We start from the raw sequence: 25,554 nt of genomic DNA on the forward strand, positions 1-25,554 counted from the left end.
TCGTTGCTATGCTTCTTCTGTAGTCAAGGGGAGAGCAATCTCTCTCCAGGCAAACATTTGGAATTAGTGAAATAATTACACTTTTGGGGTGCTGCTTGCCCTGCAGTGTCAGGTAATGGAGGATGTATATCCTGAGTGCCCTTTTCATGCCCTGTCCCTTTGGTTCTCAGCCTCCTGGTCCTTTGCACCCAGCATTCAAAGCTTTCACTGGTCACCACTGAAGATCCCAACATGTTTAAACACCCAGGATGGGATACACCATGTCACTAAAGGCCAAATTCCCTGTATGGATGAGCAGAGCAGAGAGGAAGGAAGCTGTGTGTGTACCCACAGCCATGGGTGTGCTGAATGAAGGGCTAATAAAAGGGACACCACCAGCCGAAGGTCCACAGGTTCAGCCCAAATAGTTTAAAAGGGGCATTGGGCTGTGCTCAGTTAATCCTACGTTCCTGGGGAGAGGAGGGTGAGATCTGTACCATCTTCATGCCATGCTGTGGGCTGAATGTGGTTTTCCCTGTGTTCTTCCAGCCCAGAAGAGAGAGAGAGGATACCAGTATCCTGCAAAGGGTTAGTGGAAATGTTTTGAAAGGCTACTTTTTGGCTTGAAAAATCAGTTTATCCAGAAAAACTAGAGTACTGGCCCCAAACAAAGCTGGGGACCTAAGCCTCCTTACATTTAGTAAACTACCACGTGTTCTCTCCCTCCAGCCTGCACCAGGCACTCCGTGATTTCCAGTTCATGGCTGTAACCTGACTCATCTCCCTTCTTAGACAGAAACTAGTTTCATTTGAGTCCAGGACTGAGGTCTGGGCTCCTTGAGGGAAGGCAGCTAATCTTTCTGCCTTCTCTCCTCTGTTTGTAAAATGGAAACGGCGACTTGATCCACGCTCGTGGGCTGCGGCGAGGATTATCACTTAATCTGGGACTCTGCTGGGCCCTGACGAGGCAGCCTGGTGTGAGAACATGTATTAGCTGTGTTGTTTGGGATGCTGCTTCCCAGCTACGGCTGTAATTGCCCCGAGGATGTGGAGGGATTTGTGAATGGAGAAGAGGAGGGAGGGATTGGGGAGCTCGTTTCAGTGTTGGGAGAGCAGGTTATGTGCTCATCCCTGTTGGCGCCCAAGGAGCTGCTTGCTCAGGCAGAGATGGGGAATTCTGACTGTAAGGAGAGATGTGTCTTGCTGTGGCCTTAATCTGTTGGAGCGAGTCCAGAGGAGGCCCTGAAGATGGTCCAAGGGCTGGAGTCCCTCTGCTCTGGAGACATGTTGGGAGAGCTGAATGTGTTCAGCCTGGACAAGAGAAGGTTCCAGAGAGTCCTTTCCAGTGTCTAAAGGGGCTCCAGGAGAGCTGGAGAGGGACTGGGGACAAGGGATGGAGGGACAGGACAAGGGGGAATGGCTTCCCACTGGCAGAGGGCAGGGTTAGATGGGATATTGGGAAGATCTTCCCCCCTGTGAGGGTGGTGAGGCCCTGGCACAGGTTGCCCAGAGAAGCTGTGGCTGCCCCTGGATCCCTGGAAGTGTTGAAGGCCAGGTTGGATGGGATTGGAGCAACCTGGGACAGTGGAAAGTGTCCCTCCCTGCCCCTGCAAGCCTTGAGCTCAGTCAAGGCAAGAGGACAGAGCTGCTGTTGTCTCTGCCATTGCAGGAGCAAGGCCTGAGAAGGATCTGCATTTCCATGTCCTCCAGCACCTTCATAATTCATCATGGTGCGTCTGAAAAAAGATTCTGGCAATGTGTTTTCATTAGTGCCCTTAGAATAGGATGCTGAAGGAAAGGTTTATGGGAGAGAATTCATTTTATTGGCTCTTCTGCACCAGAATTAATTGCAGCCATATTTATTGCTCCAGCAAGTAGAGATGAGGTAGATAAGAGAATGTCTTTGTTTAGGGCAATGAATAATTTATGTCGTAAATTCACCAGAACCTTGAAATTTGAAGGACTGGCTTTGCTTCCTTCCACGTCCAGGGAGCAAGATTGAGTCATAACCCTTGTGTGTGACTGATGTTTTATGACCTTCCCCTCACTGTGATCATCTGTTCAACCTTCCGTGCCATAAAACATAGAATTCCTCTGTGTAGGGTGCCTTGGACTACCTCTAGCGTTGGCAGCCAGGTTCCTTCTGTGTGTGGCAATGAGAGGTTTGGCCAAGGAATAACCCATCCTGTCCTATGACAAACATCTAAGGCAGAATAAAACACACAATTGACTACAGAGGGAGTTTTGACAGCTTTGATGGCTCATGAAGTCATCTGCCAAGACAGGGATTCTGTGTCAAACCATAACTTCTAGCTGAGCTGGAGGAAAAGCTTTTAGAAAGACACCCTGGGCGCCAGAAAGCTGCAGTTTCTTTCCCAAAGTGACTTTCCCCCAGGCTGTGAGCTCCTGACGAGCGTTGGAGTCATAGAATATCCTGAGCTGGAAGAGATCCATAAGGATCATCTAGTTGAACTCCTGGAATATTAGTATTTTTGTCCCAGGAAATCCCTGTATATCTATTTTTCCAAGAGGACAGATCTGTTGCTGGGATTTATTCTGCCCTGGGGTGGGCACTGCTGCCTGCCTGTCTCCCTGAGAGCTGATGGCATGTGCCCTGCTTCCCAGGCTGGAACTGGATGGGTTTGCAAGCCTTTGCCTTGGAGATGAAGGGTGAATATTGGTTCATTATTCTTGCCTGCTCGTGCTCTGGAGCAGAGCTGGAGGGCTCTCGAGTGAACACACATTGTGTCCCTTGGATGATCCCTTGCTTCAAAATGAGGGGCTGGAGGGAAAAGACAGTGAAAGTCAGAATCTGTAACTTCAAAGACAGGCTGGGATGGGAGCCCGTGTCAGCTTCTGAGAGGAAAAACAGGGATGGTTTTGATTAGTGAGAAGGTAAAACACATGGTAGATGAATAGCAATGTCCTTGCATAGCTCTCTTATAATCCAAGGAAGGACAGTTATGGGGGACACTGGCATTCTCAGTGGAAACTATTATGTCTTGGGAGAAAAATATATTTATTTTAACCAGCTAAGAAATAGGCCTATGAGTTCTCCAGCCTTGGAGAGGCCCTGACAGACTGTGTGATAGGCCCTTTGTGTGATACCAGCATTGCCACTTCTGCAAAGGAGAGGACTCTGGTATCAAACCAAAGACAAAAGAGGGGACAGGCAGTGAGGGGAGAAGGACATCTTTGTGACCTAGCCTGCCTCTGCAGAAGCTAATGTTTCTCTAAAAAAATCCAAGTTGAAGGCTAGTTGTCCAGATCTTACAGACTGGAAGCCGCCAGCATATCTCAGCTGTGACAAGAGTGTTCACTGTACCATGCAACATAGATGGAAGTCCTCTCAGAGCGTAGAAAATTGCTGGATGGTAAACTGTAGGCAAAATATGTATTTTTCAGAGTCACTAAAGGCAAAAAGCAGCAGCAGGCTCATGGTGTAGAGTGAGCAGGCCACAGGATGGCAGAGGAAACCCAGGCTCGATAAACCACGAGTGAGCGTAGAGGGGATGGTGGGGAATGGTGCCACTGCAGGGACTTGGGTGGTTTGGTCAGGGCCTGACAGATGATGACAAGCATCAGCAGTGGCTGAAAATGAATATTCAGGGCTTGGATTTTGGATGTGGACACCTAAAAAGGGATTCGGCTGCCTGATTTGGCAGCGCTCTGGTTGCCCTGAGAGTGGCCCCTGAGTCTGTTGCTGAGTGTTGCTTGTGCTCTGGTCAAGCCCAAGCTGTGTCCTGAAGCCCTCAAAGGTCCCTGCTACTAATACTCATCCTCACACCCGAGATACAGCTGAGGCAAAATGCAATCTTGGGAAAAAGAATCTTGCTGTTGTCTAATTTTTCTTTTTGAAGTACAGGTTTGCTTGTCTTGCTTTCCTTCCTTGCAAGAACGAGGAGGGCACAAGCACATTCCCCCTTCTTGCCATGCACTTTCTTCAACTTGCAGGTAGGCATTCATCCAGCAGCTGAATTTTCATCTCCTGCAAAGGTAGAGAGGAGAAAAAAAGTCTGACAGCTAAAAAAAAAAGCCACCTGTGGATCAGTCAGAAGCAGGAGGCTGATGGGGAAGTCATTTTCACGGGGAGAAGTGAACAAGTAGGCAGCGTTTTCCCCTGCTTGGTGTTGAGAGTCATCAGACATCTGGTGAGATGGTCTCTGTGCTGGAAACTTCTGTGACAGGAGAGGTAATGCAGCAGCTGCTGAAGTGTGTTAGCCCTAACTTTCTGCTGCCTTCCTGGACATGGCCTTAAAAGCTGTTTTCTGTGTGGAGAGGTTGAAACACCCAGGCTCTGGCTCCTCCAGGAGAATATACTGCTGTCCTGGTGAAGCAGATTTTGAGGCAAAAGTTTGGCTTGTGTCAGGGCCTGATCACCAAACTTTTATCTATGTTATCTCCCAGTTCTGCTCATCTCATCCATGCTGTTTGCCCATGTTTTTCCTTCAGTATTTTTAACTCCCACTTACTCCTGTCTCCAAAAACTACCCCTCCTTGGCTACAAGAACAGCCAAGACTATGTTATGTTGGTTAGAAAATCATAGGCCACAACTTTTTGAGCCAGCTGGGAGATGTGGAAGTGGGAGGAAGATCTAGGTAGTGTTTGACATAACTGTGCTCCCATGGGCTCCAGGCAAGCTCTGCACCCTGGGTGCAGCTGGAGAGGGATCAGGTTGGAGGGCACAGGGAGGAATGGATGATCACAGGTGAAAATGTGAACATCTGTCTTTGTCTCAGCAAGCTGTGGTTTACCCAGAGGTTTCATGCTCACAGGAGGATGGGTGTGCTAGCTTACTGCAGGGTTAGATTTTGATGTAGAGAGACTTTTTACAGGAGTATGTAGCGACAGGACAAGAGGGAATGGTTGTAAACTAACAGAGGGTAATGTTAGCTTGGATATTAGGAAAAAATTCTTGGCTGTGAGGATGCTGAGGCCCTGGCACAGGTTGCCCAGAGAAGCTGTGGCTGCCCCATCTCTGGAAGTGGTGGCCAGGTTGGACAAGGCTTGGAGCAACCTGGTCTAGTGATAGGTGTCCCTGCCCATGGCAGGGAGGTTGGAAGTAAATTATGTTTGAGTCCCTTCCAACCCAAACCATCCTATGATTCCCCAGCAGGCATGGCCACAGGGGCATCACACCACCACCACACTCTTTGAGCCACCACTCCTTGGGGTTATGATTTATTTTTATTTCCCTAAGACTGAAATCACTTCTGAGGCAAACCACAGCACGTACCAGAATGGAGTAAGTGTAGACTCAGGCTACTTCGCTCCTTAGCAAAGCTCAGACCTGGGTCTCTCTGGTCACTGCCTCTCTCTGTGCACTCAGCCACAGATGCTTCCATTTTCTTTGGGTCCCTCTTCTAGGAATCACAGAATAGTTTGGGTTGGAAGTGACCTTAGAGATCATCTTGTTCCAATCCCTCTGCCATGGTCAAGGACACCTTCCAATAGATCAGGGTGCTCCAAGCCCTGTCCAACCAGGCCTGGACACTGCCAGGGATGGGGCATGTTAAGATATGCCTTGATTCCCCTCCTCCAGCACTTTTTCTAAGTTCGTGCCCAGGCATAAGCAAGCTCAGTCTTGTGCTCAGCTGCTAGCATAGCATCTCCCAGCTTTTACTGTGTTATATTGGTCCTCAGCTGGAATTCCCATGTGCTGCCTCGCTGAAACTGCTTTAACAGCATCTCTGGACTGTGTTAGATCAGACTTCAGGGTGCCCACTAGAAAGGTGACTGGATACAGCCTCTACTACAACCCATCCGTGTCCGTCTACTTCAACATTTAGTGCCACCTGTAATTTCCTGAAGCAGCCAAGGGGGTAAATTCACAGATAGAGGTCTTGCAAGGAAGCAGTTCAGGTTACATCAGCCACAGGATGTACAGTGGGTTGTTTTTTTTTCAACACTGAAAACTAAAAATAGAGACCAAGTTTGGTTTTGATCAGCCAACAAAACAGATATTTAAAACTCAACAGTTAAAATCATTGCAATGCAAATTAATGATTCAATGAAAGCTCATGAAAGATACTTATTCTGAACGATATGAAGGAAAAAAAAGGAGTAATTACTCAACTAAGCTATAATTTCATTTCACTGTTATTAGGTGGATTTAGATTACTTGCTCACTCGAGATTAGAGATTTGAAATACACGGCTGAAATCCTCTTTCTAATCCAGAATTGCTAAATCCTTGGGTATTTCTTGATCATCACACTTTGATTTGCATCTATGTTGCTCTTCAGGGTGTAATTTCAGTTCTCTGACAAATATTTGCTCCTTTCTTCTCCCCCCAGCATAATCTCCTATTTTCTGATAGCAAGCACTGTAGGCAAACCAATGTCACCAACTCTTCTCAGGTTTCACAGGGCTATCAACTCTTCACACCTCAGAGGGGTGCTGTAATAATAAACCTCAAACAAATTATAATTAATTTTATTGAAAGAAAAGACACCAGCAACAGGAAACCACTTGAAATATGGGATTTTTTTTTTGTTTGTTGTTTGTCTGTTTGTTTTGTTTTTGTGGGTTTTTTTGGGGGTTTTTTTGTTTGTTTGTTTTTTAATTTTAACAAATGTGTAGAATCACAGAGTGGTTTGGGTTGGAAGGGACCTTAAAAATCATCTCACCCCAAAACCCCTGCCATGGGCAGGGAGGGATACCTTTCACTAGACATGGTTGCTCCAAGCCCCATCCAACCTGGCCTTGGACACTTCCAGGGATCCAGAGGCAGCCACAGTTTCTCTGGGCAACCTGTGCCAAGGCCTCACCACCCTCACAGAGAGGAATTCCCTCCCAGTATCCCACCTAACCCTGCCCTCTGCCAGTGGGAAGCCATTCCCCCTTGTCCTGTCCCTCCATCCCTTGTCCCAGCTCCCTCTCCAGCTCTCCTGGAGCCCCTTCAGGCACTGGAAGGGGCTCTCAGGTCTCCCTGGATCCTTCTCTTCTCCAGGCGAACACCCCCAGCTCTCCCAGCCTGGCTCCAGAGCAGAGGGGCTCCAGCCCTTGGAGCATCTCTGTGGTCTTCACAGCTACACATCCTTTTCTTGTTGCAATACACAGACTGGACAGATCTTGCTTGGATCGGTGCTACCAGAGATGAACTCTAACCCCTGTGACCTCTTGCTGGGTCCCTCTGGCCCTGCCTGGCCAAGAGCAGCTGCTGGGGGTGTGGATGTTCTGAAGGGAGGGGAAAGCAGAGAGTCCTGGTGCTTCAAGAAAGAAGAGTTAAACCTCAGCTGGATAACCAGCTGATGGTGTTCAGGAAGGCTATGCAACCCCATGGCAGGGAAGGGCTTGGTCCTTCAGGGTTTTTTTTTGGAAGAGTTTTCTAGACACTACTGGTTCTCATTAATCCATTTCCCTTGGTGTTATAAGTACTTGGGGAACTTCACAAGGTGCTGCCTGCCTGCCCTTGTCTTTGTGAGGGGAAGAGGTGATTCTTTCTGGGTGCTGTGCGAAGAGAACGCTCAGTCAGGTGGAGTAGGTGATCATTTCAGCTTGCATGGTCAAGGGGTAAGGCATCATATCCTGTGATTCCGCTCACTGAAATTCAGCCCCCGGACTGCTTTGGGATGTCGCTTCGTGTTTGCTGCCACATCGTGGCAACTGAGCCTCATATCAAGGCAGGGAGCAAGGAGTTGTGCTCAGAGATCAGCTGTGAGGGCTGCTCTTGAACGGTGGCACTCACCAACCCGCCCACTAGTGTGGCTGGAAAAGGTATAACTATTTTCCTACGTAAAGCAAGGACAAACCCAAGAGTTGTATGGGGAAATAAAAAAAAAAAAAAAAAAAAAAAAGAAACAGATTTCGTCTGAAATAAAAAACCAAACCCAAACCAGAAACCAGTCTGGCGGAGATCTACCTCCAGCCCTTTTGGGTTTTAATCAGTCTAAATAAATGGTCAGGGTGTGAAGGGAGTGTTTGGGTGCTGCCCAGAGCCGTAACCACACTGGTTGATGTGTCAGTCATGTCTGGTTTCTAGCTGTTACCTGCTCTCACTCGACTGATTTTTAACTCGCTCGGCATTTTCCATGCGTTGTGAGATGTTTGATTAGAGCCTTTGTGTTGCGGTGTGGAAATAAAAGGCCAGCTAGGAACAGACAATGATTAGGCATTAGGTGAGGTCTAATCCTCCCTAATCAATTTCTAAACCTGGTAGTTGGAGGTGGGATTTCGAGTTATTAACATGCGGACACTAAAGCATATAATTTATTTAACAATTACTGGTTCTCTGTGAAGGAGGGGGTCTGTGCAAGCTGCAGTCACACACCAGCTCCTTCATCTCGTGCAGGATGGAGAAGTGTCAGGAAGAAAGCTGACAAATATGGGTGGTTGCCCAGTGACACAAGGGCAGCAAACACAGGGGTTACTTTGGATACAACCAGAAGTAAATCTTAAATCCCCTCGTAGGACCCCTTGGCAGTCCCATAGGAGAATACCTACATCTAGATGTTAAGCTGGGTAAACAGAAAGAAATAAAATATCAAAAGGCGAAAAAAATTTTGCTGAGGTTCCTAGTCTTCTCTTCCAGTACACACTGTAATGCAAATGTACAATATGAAGGATGAAGAACAGTAGGCAAAGGCAACAGTTGGCAAGCAGTGATGTTGTGTAAGAGCAGCAAGGAAGGGAATTCCAGAGCTCCCGGATCAATCCCTGTCTGAGCTTGTCATACAGTTTTCCCAGCTAAGCTGGGCACTATGGTGTTACACCAGAGATTCTCATGCCAGATAGACATCCTCACAGTCAACAGAAATGTATTTTAATTCTTGAGTTTATCACGACAGTGTACCTGTCTGCCTTTGGAGAGCTGAGGTTTGATCTTGTGATTGTCTTGAAGATGTTTGGAACTGGTTTTTTCCCAGTACACTAAAAAAAGTTAAATTAAAAAAAAAAAAATCCCAAACAAACCAACCAAACAAACCCAACATGAAACCTTCAGAAAACCCCAAAACTCCCACTCTGTGCCCCAGCTTGTTGCCTAGTATGTACTATGCTACAAAGGATAGTTCCAAGTTACTCCAAGAAGGATGTCAGGCCTGCTCTGCAGCAGGAAAGCATGCCAAGGCCTTGGGGCAGCTCAGTCTGATCCCAGGACCACGTAGATGCAAATGGGAAAGCCCAGCACGCAGAGCTCCCTTGCCCATGCTCTCTGGTTGCTGGAGTCCCTGGCAAAGGCTGGGCCCTGGGCCAGTTGCACTTTTCCAGACAAGTCTTGGGCATGGTTTGGGATTTAGGTCAGGCCAGGGACAATTTGCAGCAGCGCTTTTCACATGCCCACCCTGTTTTGAAAGCAGAAAGTCTGGTACTCTCTGGGTGTTGCTCATTCCACACCAGCCAGAGCCTCTGGCTGCGGCCCCTTGGTGTGGGACACACAGCAGGCACTGCTGACCTGCTCACGGTGCTGCAGGAGGGGGAAAGTCGTGCTGCTGTGGTCAGGTTTAGGCCCAGTTCCTGGTTTAGACCCCATGGGTTTGGACCCTTCATACTCTGCTGCGTGTCTGGAGCCAGGCTTGCAGATTTGAAGCATCCTGAGGGATCCAAAAGTTGAGAGGCTTCCTTTATAGTCAGTGCAGAATGATAGGAACTCCTGGTGGGTTATTCATCCCACTCTAAAACAACCCTAAACAGGCATGAACTCTCCTCTAGACAGTTTAGGGTGAGTAACTTGGACTCTGACGTCTAACTTCTAACATTTGGTGAAGTGCACCCAACCATCTGTCTGTAAGGGTTTGGTGTTGGAGGTAGCCTCAAGGCAGCCTCAAAAGCCAGCACAGATCTAGCCTCTAAATCCCCCAAATGCCTTTTTATATATACATATATATAAAACAGACAAAACCGTGCTACAAATATTCTTTCATGGGAAGGAGGTTGGCCCTGTTTCCCTGACCTCCCCTCTCCAGGGTTGGTCTTGCCTCAGACAGTGGCCGTGGCGATGCAGCTCCCGCTCAGAGCAGGGAGATCTTCCAGGCGAAGCATTTCATAAGTGACCTGACAGCCTCGCCAGTGGATCCAGATGAGACCAGCTGGGTCGTGATTTGAGCCATACCAGACACCATTAAGTCATCATGCTCAGAAAAGGGGCAAAAAGACAGGAGAGGGGAATGGCAGGATTCATTAATGGGAACAATCTTACCTGTCTGGAACTGTAAATGGTGCTGCTACTCACCCTTTTGCTGAGAAGCAAGGTAATAAGAGAAACTGATGTTCTGTTAAAAATAGAAGGGTTTTTTTTCCAAGCTACTAGCCCTAATTTTTAAATGTATGCAAATGTAAATTGTCACAGATTTTCTTCTGACTTTATCTAGCAGTAGGAGCCATTATCTACTGATATTAGCTGTTAAATAAGTGCAAACTACCTGTAACTGCAGAACTGCATGTTCCCTGGGGAATTTATTTAAGCCTAAGGTGATGAAAGGGATGGACTGGAAAAAAAAGGCAACCTAGAGCATCTTAAGAAGCAGAGTTCATTCATCAAATCGCGTCTTCATCTGAAAATGTTGTACCTGCCACTGACACAAATAGCCTCTGAGATCATGACTGAGAGAGGATTCACGGGGAAAACATTCTTCCCTATCACTCTGTTAACTCTGTGCATTTGACAGCACATCTCTGGGTGTAGACAGTCCCGCGGGTAGGCTGACAATCAGCTGTCTGGCACTGACACGTGGTAGGTGAGGGACTACAGAAGCTTTTCCTCTGGATCAGCTACAGGAGAAGTAGCAGGAACATCGGCTGGAGGATGAGAAGACAGCAATCAGGAAAGGACAATCAGAAAGAAGCCCGAGTACACCGGCTGTCACTTCTCTGAGCATTTCCAGGAGAGGGCAGTTCACATGTGGAGCACCACAGCTGCCAGTGCCCATCAGCAGAGTCATTAGGGTTTGTGCTGGGCACTTTTATGGGGCAGAATGACTCCTGGACTCTAAACCCGCTCGAGGCATGTCTCCTCTGTGTTTCTTAAGAGGGGACAGAGTTCAGACTGACATTCCCCGACTCTCTTCCTCCCCAAACAGCGTAGTCACCTGTAACACCGAGTTTGGTCCATTGCAAAATCCACCCAGGGCCTGGGTAAGCAGCCAGCCCTGAACTCTGGTTACAGCACCTGAACTCTGGTTACAGTACCCGCAAACCCTGAGCTACCGAGCTCAGTCAAGAGGCTTTCAGCTCTGATTAAATTATAGACACATCCTGGAAGGGGCTTTCCAGATGACTCTTCTGTTTTCTTTCACTTCAGCAGGGCTTTTTTTCCTCACTGTCAGGCCAGTGGTCAGCTGAACTTCACACACAAAATTGAACAACAACAGTTGCACTCAACTCAAGGTCCTCCAAAGCTTTGCATTGTGATAAAGTCACCCACAAGGACTGCTTGGGCTAAATTTTGAGCCTCTGTGCTGCAAAAGCACAAACATTCCCTCTGTTATCTAAGGAGAACAGTTGAGTGGCTACACTCAACACAGCAAAGATTGAAACTATACACAGAGGACAAGGTGGGTCCTTAAGTGAAAATAACTGCAAAAACCTGCTTTAAATCCTCACTTAAATTCTTAATTTAGCTTTTAAGTTTGTGAAAGGACACTTGCATTCATTCTGCAAAGGAGGTTGTTCCTTGGAACACCTCTTGCCTTGACATGCTTGAGGTGCAAATGGTTTTCATTTTTGGTTGGTTGGTTGGATTTTTTTTACTTTAATCTTAAAGCCAGAGGATAGGGAGCAAGATGCTCCTTCTGAAGGCTGTTACTGTTTGTCTCCAGTTGCTGTACACTACGAATTGCTGCAGATTGTTCTTTGTGCAGGCTTGGAAAGCGATTTATCTTGGAATGAACACATGATTATTGGGTGTTAGCCTTATTCATTTGTTTCTTGCTCTTTGCAGACTACTGCTTCTATTTCAGGTGCTGCTCCTATTTATTGTCCATGGTGTGCACCTTGCATGTTTTCCAAGGTTTTCATCTTTTGTAGCTTGTTCTGGCCCCATTCCTTGCTGTGACACATATCAACAGGCTGATTAATTCTGAATCTGACTTTTGCAGCCGCTGTGTTGTGATTTCCTTATCCCTGGTGCTTAAAACTATATGATCTGTAATCTGTTTGCCTGCAGCCATGTCAAACTTGCATAAAGAAGGTAATTCAGCCAGACTGCAGTTTCTGGTTCGCTTTGGTCACATCTACCAGAAGACATAGCTCTCCATTTCCATTTCCACTAGCAGACCACTCTAAGAATCTGAGGTCTCATTTTTGTCTGACCTTTCCTCACCTGCAAGCGTGAAGGTCTGAAAATTCAGAAGGTGTTGTTGCTGGTGGCTGGAAGCTGGGAGTCTTTTCCTATTGCCATGTTTCATAAATATTGACAAATTACTTTTACAGGCCACTCTGCACAGTGCAGCAAATGTAGTCGCTCAGATTGGTGGTTTTAAGACACCTGTCTGAAGGAATCAGGGCTGCACATCTCAACTTGAAGAGCAGGGGCTGCATTTTGGAAAGCAGTGGCTTTAAAACAGATTTACAGGTCACTGTATCTATTCCCAGTTTCAGACAGAGGCCCAGAGAGGAAATGGGCATAAATGATACGAATGCATAAACAGAAGACAACTGAATGAAGGCAGAGAAGTGTAACACTGTAAATTAATTAAAGGACTGTTCACAGTTTCAGTGTCCATACTTTAAAAAGCAAGTTGTATAGTGGATTTTGGATAAACGTGGAAGTTTGAAAACCCTCCTTACAGGGAAAGACCAAAGAAACTCGGTTTAGCTTGTGTACTTAAAAAAAAAACCCAACCCACTGAGGTGTGACTCTCTCTCGGTCGCCAAATACTTACATGTGACAAAGATTTCTATGAGAAGACATCAGTGTAACAAACCTAAACCGATAAAAAAGATATAATGAGATCTAATGGCATGAAGACAAAAGAGAGAGGCCCTCATTTGCACCACACCAACTTCTCACCCCAGGTTTGCTGCCTTTTCTGCAAAAGATCAGAGCTGCAAGGGCCACAGACCCAAAAAGGGATCCCTTGGGGGAAATTATTTGGCCTTTGAAGTGAGCAACGTGCAGTAGGTGGTTGTAATGGTCTGTCTTAGTCATAAATTGAAGACTGGTAAAATGTCGATTTTTCAACCGGAAACATGGCACCAGGACCTCCCATTTCTTGGTGAGAGCTTGTCTGTGTTGCCAGAAAAACGCTTCCTAAGCGTAAAACGGGGCAAAATTTACTTTTGCAGAGTGAGTTTTGCTGTACTGAGAGAGGATATGCGCCCAGCAACACCTTCTTGCACCAACTTGATCCTGAACTGGGTGAGGACAAAACCAGGACAAAACTCTTACACCGAAGAGCATAGGCAGGGATAGCTCCTCGTGTTCTTCCCAACACCCTCTGTCACAGCATCACACCAGGGATTTCCAGGGCAAAGAGCTCCTTCCTCTGTCCCCCCAGTCGAGGGAATCAGCCCCTGGTAACATGGAGTGCCAGGGGTACAGGCTCTAACACAGGCTTCCCTGGGGATTACACAGAAAAAGCCATCAGTTGGCTTCAAGCACTGTTAGGAGACAGACTTTTTTTTTTTTCATGCATCAGTTATTCATCATGATAAATGCCAAGAGCTAAAATAAACAACATGACAGTTTTGCAGTGATAAAGTCCCAGATTATTTTTAAGGCCTAACTTTTCATTATGGCAACATTTATACTTGGTGGTATCTTCACCTCCATAGCAGTAATGCATGTTTCATATCTCTAAATAAAACTAAGCAGGAAAGGATTTGTCAGGTTCTTTAAATTCTTCCTTGATTTATTTGGTCTTTTAAAATGATAACTTTGAATCATAACTTCTAAATTGATATTGCCTTAAATCACTAGTTTTCGAAAGCACAAGGACAATGCTCAAAATCTGTAACTAAAGGTTTGCTAGACCAATAATAACAAAAAGAAAACTTCTACCTCTAAGTGTCCTAAACACTTCTTCAACTAGTACAGACAATATATACAGAGATCACTTCCAACTCATCTACCAATCTTGCACAGATGGTGTAGAAAACTGGGGTAAATCTCATTGAGACTAATCTATACAAACATATGCTTAATTAGCATAGTGCATCTTACACAGTGTAAAGCAGAAACAGACTGTATTGCAATAACTGATCATAGCATAAATTGGTTTATTTTGATCCTTCCTACGGAGGCACAAACTATTTTCTTCTTAATTATTTTGTGGATTTCATTGTAATGAATTAATTTCAGCTTGCTGGAAAAAGCAAATAGAAAAAGGAAATAAGGATGATCAAAAATTTAATCATATCATGTTTGCATTTATGCTGAATTTTGTTCCTATGACTGATTCCACTGGCTTGCTCACTTCATAGATTTAAACACGTACTCAAATCCTTCTTGGACCAAGGCCTACTACTAATTTAGAATCAAAGCTATTGTCCCCCAGGCCTACTCACAAATTACACTTGTTTATTTAAGTCAATAAAGACAAACTTGTGTAAATCTCTTTGTAAACAAGCCTATTTCACTTTAATGATGGCTTATTTGGGGTTAGCACAAATGTGTTTCTAATCAACAAATCCAAAATAAAGGATGTAGGAAGATGAATGGTGCAGTATTTGGAATAATAAGAAAGGATAGAGAGATAATCTGAGTTAAAAACGGAAATTCTGGCAACATGAAATGTTTCTAAGCTATAAAAAACAGTACAACTGGGGAAAGAAGGGCCAGTTTCAGTGCAGGAAAGTTCCCTGTCCATTTCAGCGCAAACTCAAGCAAGTCAATGCAGCAAAGGAATTAAAAACTCAAGTGTCTGACAGTGCCAAAGTTGTCTCTCAAATCATTCTGCTTTAAGTTAGTCAGGGCAACTGGGTTTATGTGCACATAGGCACTGGGAATTAAGATAAGGTAGTTAAATAATTTACTGATCAGGATTATACAGCGTAAATGAAGAACGTGAGCAGATACACAGCAGATACATTGTGCTGTGAACGTCTTAAGGAGGATGTCACTTCTAAGGATTACTGTCTAACTCCATTCCCTCTGATAAATGTAATGTACTTTATAACACAAACACCAACCAGTTCATGCTGTGATGGGTCAGAAAGGCAGAACCTTGCTTTTAGAACATTATTTTGAATAGTAGTTATTTCTTAAGCCTGTTTTGCCGGGGGGATAGGACAGACACAGCAGGCTTACATCAGGGACTGTCAAATTCTATTTTTTCTCAATATTTTATTCACTGTGGAACTGATTCCCTTTTTTTTTTCTTTTTTTTTTTCTTTTTTTTTTTTCTTTGTTTTGAAATCTCCTAACAGCCCAGTCTCAAGTGACAGTGATTTGTGTAATACTGGAAACATACTTCTGCATTTAAGAAGAGGCAATCAGCAGATTTGAGTTTCAAGGCTTCAGAGATTATTAATTTCATTATTGAAATAATGAATAGTTTCATCATTGAAAAGACGAATAGAATAATAGAAATGTGCAATGCATTTTCTAATGTATTTTGCCACTATTTCCAGCCTTAAGTTGCAGCACTTTTTTTAAAGTTTGATGAGTTTTGTGAGTATTTAATCTATGCTGATATGACTGAGTAAAGTTCCTGTTCATTATGGCGATTTTTATGCCTCATGCAATGGCTTTCTTTTAATTTATGATGCTAATGCTCTCCTCTGGTCACTTCAATGCAATGCCTGTTTGGACAGTACACCAGACATTGGTTCCCTTCAAAATCAACTGACATGTTCCTCGTGATGGGATGGGATAAGCAGAGTGTGGTTTTGTTTTTAGCCCTCTTTGTGCTGCTACAAGAGCCAATATGGTGTGGAGCTATGTACAACCTTGATGAGATACAAGGAAAAAGGGTTTAAATCCGTATTTAACCCTCTGAGGGAGACACAGTCTCAGTCCTCCAGGAGTTTTTTCATGCTTGTATCAAAAACAGGGGAGGCTTTTGCCAGTGTTGGGCCATTCCCCCCACAGCAGTCCTGCAATGGCACGGAGAGGCTGTTTCCACGTTTGGCCATGAAATAATGCAGAGGGAAAGGGAATCCATCCCTTTCCCAGCTTCCAGACCCAGCACCATCCCCTCTTTCACAATCTTTGGCAGATTTGTGCAGGAGGAAAGCTACTTTCATAAGTTTAGAGAGAAAATAACATGCTCAAGTGGCATTTAAAGTAAGCAGGGAAGCAGCACTGCAACCAGTGAGGCAAGAGGCAAAGCAGTTACTGAAGTACATGATAGTGCTTCAACAGAGTGAGCTGAGAAATCTGGGAGCATTTAACAGTGGTTTTCCTTGGATTTGTGGTCATTTTTACACATAGAAGTATATAGCAAATCCTGAGTGGGAAGGGACCCACAGGGATCATTGAGTCCAACCCCTGGCCCTGTCCAGGACACCCCAACAATCCCACCCTGAACCTGAGAGCATTGTCCCAACACTCCTTGAGCTCTGGCAGCCTTGGGGCCGTGACCACTGCCCTGGGGAGCCTGGTCAGTGCCCAACCACACTCTCGGGGAGGAAATCTTTCCCTGAGATCCAACCTAAACCCACCCTGACACAGCTCCAGGCATTCCCTTGGGTCTTGTCACTGGTCACCAGAGAGCAGAGATCAGTGCTGCCCTGCCACCTCCACTTGTGAGGAAGCTGCAGACTTTGATGAGAGTTCCCCCAGTCATACAATATTTCCTGTCTTAAACATGCTGGCTGACCTTTTTGCATCACAACTCCCTGTCTTCCTGGCATTGCTCTCCACACTTATCTCCACTCCACACAGTCATATCTGATAGTGTCAGGCCATTTAGAAATCCTAGGTGTCTTTGAAGTTATCTGATATTGGTGTTGTACTTCTTTTACCTCTTACAGGATTTGGTCACAGGCTTTGGGAAGTCAACACGTATTCTCTGTTGCATAGCACAGCCAGCTAATGCTTCGGCATATTTTTTTTGTTCTTAGATTATTTCAGAGAAACACAGAATGGTTTGGGTTTGAAGGAACCTTGAAGGTCACCTCGTTCCATGGGCAGGGACACATTCCACCAGATCAAGTTGCTCAATTGCCCTTGCTCTTTCTAGCAGACAGATGACCGTGAACCACCACTGAGCTGTTCCAGTCTGCACATGGATGTCCTTTGTGAGGATGCTGATCCTCTCAGACACATTGGGAGATCTTGGGGGAGATGCTCCTGCTCCCCCTCTGCAGGTTCAAATCCAAATGGGCCTGTCAACCATTTGCACCTAACTGCTGATGTCCAAAATGTGCTGAACTCCATGGTTTGAGAGAGACATGGACCTGGAGCGAGTCCAGAGGAGGCCACGGAGATGCTCCAAGGGCTGGAGCCCCTCTGCTCTGGAGCCAGGCTGGGAGAGCTGGGGGGGTTCAGCTGGAGAAGAGAAGGATCCAGGGAGACCTTGCTGAAGGCTTTCAATACCTAAAGGGAGCTTATAAAAGAAATGGAGAGCAATTTTTTGCACAGCTGATAGTGATAGGACAAAGGGGAATGGTTTTAAACTAAAAGAGGGAAGATTTAGGTTAGATATTAGGGAGAAATTCTTCTCTGTGAGGGTGGTGAGACCCTGGTACAGGTTGCCCAGAGAAGCTGTGGCTGCCCCATTCCTGGAAGTGTCCAAGGCCAGGTTGGACAGGGATTAGAGCAACCTGGTGTAGTGGAAGGTGTCCCTGCCCATGGCAGGAGGGTTGGAACTGAATGGTCTTTAAGGTCCCTTCCAACCCAAACCATTCTGTGGTTCTCTGATTAGTTCATACAACCTAGCAATATCCAGCTTTGGTACCCAGGTTGAAATTTTTCAGTTTGTTTTTACTAAATCAAGTACTATTTCACAGAATTATACAATGGTTTGGGTTGGAAGGGACCTTTAAAGGTCCTCCAGTCCAACCTCCCTGCCAAAGGAAGAGATGTCTTCAATGAGATCAAGCTTCTGAAAGCCCTGTCCAACCTCATCTTGAGTGTTACCAGGGATGGGGCATTCACCACCTGTCTGGGCAACCTGTGCCAGTGCTTCACTACCCCCATAATAAAAAAACCTTATTTTTTATATCCAACCTAAATTAGTGCAAGTGTGCATCTTAGAACTGCTTCTATAGCAGTTACACATCCTGCCTGCCTTCTCTACAGCCACCACTTCTGAGCTCTGTGATTTGCAGCCCTGATGCCACCTTATTCCCTTTGCTTTTCTTCTCCTGCTGCTTGCAATTTCCTCCTAGAGAAAGGAGGTTTACACATAAATTGGTGCTTTTTGTGTCACCGTTGTGCAGTCTAAGCTTGTCAGCCTGTTGACCTGTTTCAACCACACCTAGGGGAGAAGTAGAGCCCCTGGAAATACACAGTCTTTCGAATTTCATGGCAAACAGCAGCTGCATTAGAAAAGAAACGTGTTGCCATGTTTCTGCCCGGGAGAAAGGCAGAGAAAGCCCAGCCCTTATCAGCACTGCTTGGCTTCCTTGGCAGCAGGGAATCAGCAGGCAGCTGGCCAGCCAGAGCACACACATCCCTGAACCAGGCACAGCATGTGCTGCTCCAGACAGAAAGCCAATACAAAGCAGTTTGGGGGCACCGAAAGGAGATTTGGAGGTACCAGGAACCTTGGAGATAAAAAAGGAGAGGGAGCCATGAAACTGTTTCAGAGGAGAGGTGAAGGGAATGTCTGACGCAAAACTATATGAAAACTGAGCTTAATTAACTTGCTGTTCATGGAAGAAAAAATTCTCTCAATGCAGTGGAACCTCCACAAAGCAAGTGCTGCACTGGCTGAATAGCCTGTGTCTGTTTCCAGGTACAACATGCCTGGGACACCTTATCTTTCAAAAACATGATGGTAATCTGTCAGATGCTCTGCTTTGTCTGCAGTAGGAATCTTCTCCATTTCACTTCTTTGCTTGAATCTCAAAATGATGGAAAAGCGGGGAAAATGCAATCAAAAAAACTCATTCAGCCACATGCCTGCTTCAAGAAGCTGAGAAAATCCAAGCACAGACAAAAGGCAAAAGGGAGATTTCCACAAGTCCATATCTACCCTTTTGTCAGAAGGGCCAAATGATGGGAGGGGTGTCTCACCTGGCTCCTGGGAATACGAGCCCTGTTGAGATGGGATCCGTGCCCAAGACACTGAATCACAACACCTACATCACTGAGTTCAGGAACCCTTTCAGTCTGGAACAGGAGAATGTCTCTGGAGAGACAACTGCTACGGTGGTGAGACGTGACCTCAGGTGTAAAAGTGGCCTGAAGTCGAGATAAATGACATAGAATAAGGAAAAGTATCAAAAAAGCATAAGCAGGAAAACAGAATGCCTTGAAGAGACTTATAGTAAAGCAGGAATTGACCTCTTCATCCAAAAAAAGCCCCTTAAACTCTCATCCCGTGGCTTCCCACTCACAGAATCATGGAATTTTAAGGGGTTGGAAGCTACCATAAAGATCATCCAGTCCCAATCCCTCTGCCATGGGCAGGGACACCTTCCACTACACCAGGTTGCTCTAATCCCTGTCCAACCTGGCCTTGGACACTTCCAGGGATGGGGCAGCCACAGCTTCTCTGGGCAACCTGTGCCAGGGCCTCACCACCCTCACAGAGAAGAATTTCTCCCTAATATCTAACCTAAATTCCCCCTCTTTCAGTTTGTACCCATTACTCCTTGTCCTGTCACTACAGTTTCCGACAAGGAGTCCCTCTCCTGTTTCCCTGTATTCCCCTTCAGGTATTGGAAGGTGCAATGAGGTCTCCACTCAACCTTCTCTTCTCCAGACTTGAACAGTCCCAGGGAATCTGCTGGGCATCCCTGCAAGGATCCCTGCAGATAAAACAGTGCTGGGTTTCACTTGCTGAGGGGTCCCTGGCTGTGCAGTCACAGGTAACAGCTCCAATTCACGTGTGGTGAGCCTGGGCATCTACTGAGGCACAGGGATTTGGTTGTGCTACATCATTACCACACCACAGGTGGTTAAAGCTTTGATGAGTCTACTGAAGGCAGGAGCTATAAGAAAATAAAAACATATGGGGGGAAACCACTCTGTTAAGTGTCGCTGAGTACAGGGGTGGTTGCAGGCAGCAGAAGGAGGCTCGGAAGGCTTTGGGCTCCCTTCTGTCCATGTCCCACCTTGGGACCGTCAGGCCTGGAGCTGCTGTGCCACGGCAGGAGAGGAAGAACTGGGTAGTTTAAATCTGTTTGGAATAACAGAATAGCTCAGGTTGGAAAAGCCCTCCAAGACCATCGAGTCCAACCATTCCCCAGCACTGCCAAAGCCACCACTAACCCATGTCCCCGAGTGCCACATCCACATGGTTTTTAAATCCCTCCAGGGATGAGGACTCTAACACTGCCCTGGGCAGCTGTGCCAGGGATGGACAACCCTTTCAGTGAAGGAATTTTCCCAAAATCCAATTTAAACCTCCTCTGGCACAACTTGAGGCCGTTTCCTCTCATCCTGTCCCTTGTTCCCTGGCAGCAGAGCCCCATCCTCCCCAGCTCCCCCCTCCTGTCAGGGAGTTGCAGAGCCAGAAGGTCCCCCCTGAGCCTCCTTTTCTCCAGGATGAGCCCCCCCAGCTCCCTCAGCCGCTCCTGCTGCTCCAGACCCTTCCCCAGCTCCGTTCCCTTCCCTGCACACGCTCCAGCCCCTCAATGTCTCTCTTGTCTGAGGGCCCAGAACTGCCCCAGCACTGGAGGGGCCTCAGCAGTGCCAGCACAGGGAGGGCACTGCCCTGGCCCTGCTGCCACATCACAGCTGGGACAGCCCCGGGGCCATTGGCCTCCCGCCCATCCGGGCACACCTGGGCTCGTGTCCAGGGGGAATTCCCGCCGGGAAGCAGCGCACTACTTTGCCTCAGCTGGCACCCCGCGGAAGAAGACGGACTCGCTTCGTAGTGCGATTGCGCGCCTACCACTCACCCAAACCCTCACCCTCTCCGATCAACCGCCCGCGGTTGGCGTGAGTGACCGCCGGATCCACCAATCAGCGCTCGGACCCGCCCCACCTCCCCCGCCTCGCGCCTGTTTCTTCTCCCCTTCTTCCCTTATCTTTTTTTTTTTTAACGCTGCCGGTCTTCCATTGGTCTTCCAGACCGCCAATCGTCCGCGCGGACCAATGGCCACGCGGATTTTGAAGTCACGGGAGGAGCGGCCAATGGACGCGCTCTCCGCCTCACGGTGGGGGCGGGGCGTGCCGGGGGGCGGGCGCAGGAGGGTAGAACTGAGGGGAGAGGCGGCGGCCCCGCGGTGCCCGGCTAGTGGCAGCGGGAGCGCAGGACACGGCGGGGCAGCAGCACTTCCAGTCGGATCTCGGCGGATCTCGGCGGTTCCCGGTGCGTCCTGGTGCGTGGCGGGTCGGGGGTCGCTGCCCCGCGGGCTGCGCGGGCCTCGGGGTACCGTGCGGGCCTGGTGCCGGCGGGGCCGGGGGCGCCTCCCCGCGCCCACAGCCCCTTTGTTGCGGAGGGGACAGGGATGGGTTATCCTGTTCCCGGCTGGATAAGCCGCCCCGGGGTTGGTGGGGAGAACCAGGCTGTGCCCCTCGGGGTGTGTGTGGGAGGGAGGGAGGTAAAGAAGTTGTGCTGCTCCTTCTCTCCCCCCAGCACGCCCTGTTCCTTGCCTTCCTCCCTCCGCTCCCTCCGTGCCAGGTGCGTTTTCCTTGCAGGGGCTCGCGGAATATCCCGAGTACAGAGGGACCCACGAGGATCGTCGCCTCCGGCTCGGGGCACCCCTGGGTGCCCGTGAGGGGTGCGGGGGGTCGGGGTTGGGGGTGTGGAAAGCTGGGAGCGAGTTGTGCTTTGGGATGGCGAGGCTTCATCTCACCCCTTTTGTCCGCCCCTCTCCTGGTCCGTGGGGCGCACACGGGGCGCGAGCTGCGGTCGGTGGGTTTATTCACCTGTGTGCTGCCGGAGGACAGCGTTAGGACGGATTCTGGGGGGGAATTCCTGGCTGGGAGGGTGGCGAGGCCCTGGCACGGGTTGCCCGGAGGAACTGTGGCAGCCCCCATTCCCTGGGTGTTGTTTGTAAACAAACATAACCCGCTAAGCGTTTCGTCTACCTGGGGGAAGTCGTGTCGTGATAAATGCGAGTGGTTGGTGGTGTTCCTGTGGAGTTCCTGTTTGTAGTTTTTATTTTTCCTTTCTTTGGGGGGTGCAAGGGAAGAGGAAAAGTGCAGCCCAGTGTGGTCCTTTAGTCTTTGCTGTGGGAAAATAAAAGAAGGGGGAAAAGTGTGTGATGTGAGTGAGCGAAGAGCCCTTGTGATGGTCTGGGAGAGCTGTTGAACAGCTGGGATTCAGACTGCAGCCTGAATGGGATTCAGGTCTCGTGTCTTTTTGGTTGTCTGTCACAATTTTTGACTGAGAAAAGCCCAACACGTGTGTTGTGCCCTTTTCAAACGCTTTGCAAGTGGGATGGCACTAAGAAAAAGTTTTGTTTACTGGGTTTACCAAGACAAGTGCCTCTGAAAACGCTGCACCTCGTGTGTATTGTGTGTAGAGCTCATGTTATCACAGCCCATGGTTATAAACGAGTTAGATTCCATCTGTAGCAAGAGGTTTGTAATAACAGCTTGTTAGGAGACCGCAGGTAACAGCAGGTTCGTCTTTTCTCAAGTGCTCCTCTCTTAGCCTGGAGAGCTGTACTTTCAGGCTGATTCATGACATTACTTCTGTGGGGGCTGGACCGTAGTGAGAGACTGATTAGTCCTTGCTCCGCTCTCCAGGCTGAGAAAGAAACACCTCCTAGTTGAGGTGGAAGGCTCCTCTCAGGACAGGGTTGCTGTTTGGACTTTCCTATGCTTTTATGGCACTGTTGGTGCGTGAGGGGGTTATTTGTGTGCTTGTTCTGAGTCGCAGCCTTAAAACTTGTAACGTTTACAAGCTCTGATGAATCCCAGGGGGGTGAGAATGTAACTAAGGGAGGTGCGTCTGCAGTCCCTTCGTCCCCCTCTGATTAGCACTGTTGTGATGAAAGATCACGGCTGGGCTTCGAGAACGAAGATTAGGGAGTGATGAAAGGTAATACTAGTTACAAATGCCTTTAAAAAGCGGAAAGGGAGGGTCTCGTTTAAGGTGGTTTAAGGTTAAAGATGAGTCTGAGCACGTATTGGACGTCGTATTGGGATGTTAAATAGGGTAACCTGGCAGTTGGTTGTTGTTCTGCAGTTGTTTTGGTGGCTGTCGGTGTAACCTGACCCACACAAATGGCAGTGTTTGAAGATCCAGTTTTCTTTGAGGAAGAAGCTGGACTTGTGTGATAGAATCCTGAAGAGGAATTCATCAGCTTTCACTGAGGTCCTGATTGATGGTAAAAGGGACACCAGAGTTGAAAAAGTGAGATTAAAAAATTGTTCTCTGAGCTGATCACTGCATTTCCTCCACCTGGCAGCTAGGTTCACCAGCAAAATTAATTGCACAGCTGATCTCCAAATGAAAGGCTCTCCTGGGTCCTCCTTCCTCTTCCATTTGATCTTTCAGAAGTGTTGAGCACTAGTTGATATAATTGAGTTTATTGGAGCTCAAAAAAAAAAATCCCTGCTCCTGAGAGCAACTTTAAAAAACAAACCTTGTTTCCATCTCTCTAATCCCTTTCCCACAAAAGTACTGGGAGAACAGGCTCTGTAGTAGGTTCTGGATAACAATGAACCTGAGCTCTGCTTGAGACTGAAGCAAATTCCTAAGTTTAGTTTGTACAAAGAACAGTACTCAAAGTTTTAATTATTATAAAAAGTATTCCAGAGTTTTCAAATGTATTCAGTGCTGCCTTAATGGTTGTACATGTAAATGCCCTGTAATTGAAAGCATCCATTTATGGGCCTGACTTGCTAAGTGAGCTGTAAATTCTGCTTTTCAGATTGGATTTAATGACTTTTATCATAAAGCCATAAACTGGTTGTGAACTGTGCCGAGAGGCAAACAATACCTAAGCTTACTTTGCCAAAATATTTGTAATTGTTGATTTGTTAAACTGAATTGCTGCAGGTCATGCGATGGGATTAGGTTTTTGTAATAGAATGGAGAGTACAGGCAGCCCTGTGTTCAATACTCTCTGGGCTAGAAGAAATTGGCTACTGCAGAAAACCTTCCTAAACGTTCCTCTCCACTTCCAGTAACAGAAACTCCGTTGCAAACAGTAAACCTTCGTTCCAGATGACTTTTTATTCTGGTTATTTGTGTTTTACAGTCGTAAATGCAAAGTTAGACCAAGCGGAGACTGCGGCAGAGCAGCTCCTGGGTCTTCTATCAGTTTAGTCTGGGGCTCAAGCTACAATTAATTACACTGTAGCAATATGAGCTTAACATCAGACACGAAACATAATTGAACTGCGCTTATCGGGGGGTGCGGGGCTGGCACTCGGGGGTGTGGGGCTGGGCTGTGTGCGGGACATTAGACTGAAGTTGAAAGTGAACTTGCATTAAGTAATTGTTAAATGCAGTTGTTTGGTGGAGTAGCTGCTAAGCTCTGAACTGAAACAGGTACCTAGGTAACTGGTAAGCAGTTCTGTGAATATTCCTGTCAAATTTAGCCCAGGAGTTTTTATTTTCTAAAATAATGAAGGTGACACTTGCCTGTTACACATGGAAAATTTTACTCAAAATTAATGAGGTGGGAAGGGCTTAAGCTGCCATGGTTTGGAGTGCTTATTCCCTACCTTTGTGGGGCTGTTCTGGCCTTTTAGTTTTAAGGAGCAATACTCTGACCTTGTTTATAATACTAAATAAGTGAAAGAAGTTTGCAGAGGCAGGTGGATGGGCTGACTGCAGCTGTGGTAACTTTCCTCCTTTTCCATTCTAGGAGAGTTGGTAAAATACATCGGTCCTATTAGTAGTTTAATCAAAGGTCAGTAAAATTAACAACTCTTCCTTCTCATATCCTGAGTTATGTGCAGTTTTAGTGTGCCACGAGTTCATGGGTTACACGAAGTGCTAATTTTTTAATAGCAATATACCTTTTCATTACCACATTTGGCTGTAATTTGAGGCAGCCCTTACTAACTGAAGAAAAATCCGACCTCTCAAGCTTTCATAACATCATGGTTGTGCTTGTTTAGTTCTGTGCATGAGAAGTTTTGAGTTTTCTCATTTGATTTAAAATCGAGCTTCATGGAGTGAGCAACGGGGGGAATAGTCTGCTTTCAAAATTCTGTTTTCAGTGAGCTATATAAAGGTAATACAGTTATGTGTAGTTTCAATATGCATTGCAATACTATAGCATGGTAAACTTAAAAATTAGTGTATAAATCAAGCCTGTATATAGGCATGTTTCAAATTCTCCATCTGAAGTTGGCCTGGAGGAAGCATTTTCTTTGCTCCTGTGCTCTCAGGTCACAGCAGCGTGCTTTGAGCTTCATCAGCTCCTGTCAAAGCTGAACCAGGACCTTGGTGTCACTCCTCGGAGCTCTGGGCCGTGAGCTGGGCAGAGCCCCTTGGGGTGGGAACTCTCCAGAACCACTCCCCCCACTGCTGGGCTAATTGGCTGGAAACTGAACTGGGAGGTGAATCTGAGGGCACTGCCCAGTAGGGCTCGATTGCTTTTCCCCCAAAACAAAACCCCAAACACTCCTCTGACCTGAGTGTGAGGAGGTGAGGTTGAGCACCTTCTCAC

General features: G+C 47.0%; 1 protein-coding gene and 1 long non-coding RNA gene across 5 annotated transcripts in view; one reads left to right on the top strand and one right to left on the bottom strand.

Moving 5' to 3' along the window:
• Nucleotides 1-11,850: 11,850 nt before the first annotated feature.
• LOC116781145 lies at nt 11,851-19,373 on the bottom strand. Of its 2 annotated transcripts, none has more exons than XR_004354776.1 (2): nt 19,043-19,373; nt 11,851-13,477 (listed from the first exon to the last, which is right to left on the bottom strand). It is a non-coding gene; the product is annotated as an uncharacterized LOC116781145 (long non-coding RNA). The 2 variants fall into 2 exon arrangements; XR_004354777.1 differs by lacking the exon at nt 11,851-13,477 and adding an exon at nt 14,123-14,222.
• A 1,756-nt stretch (nt 19,374-21,129) lies between these two features.
• Nucleotides 21,130-25,554, top strand: part of SMAD2 (SMAD family member 2) — a 49,494-nt gene continuing 45,069 nt past the window's right edge. Inside the window, exon 1 of one of the 3 annotated variants that reach the window (XM_032675708.1) lies at nt 21,130-21,287. The gene's annotated coding sequence lies outside the window, so the exon portion shown is untranslated. Of the gene's footprint in view, nt 21,298-25,554 lie in introns of all 3 variants that reach the window. The other 2 variants (XM_032675706.1, XM_032675707.1) reach the window with 2 other exon arrangements.

This window comes from Chiroxiphia lanceolata, chromosome Z, assembly GCF_009829145.1.
Source record: "Chiroxiphia lanceolata isolate bChiLan1 chromosome Z, bChiLan1.pri, whole genome shotgun sequence".
NCBI lineage: Eukaryota > Metazoa > Chordata > Aves > Passeriformes > Pipridae > Chiroxiphia > Chiroxiphia lanceolata.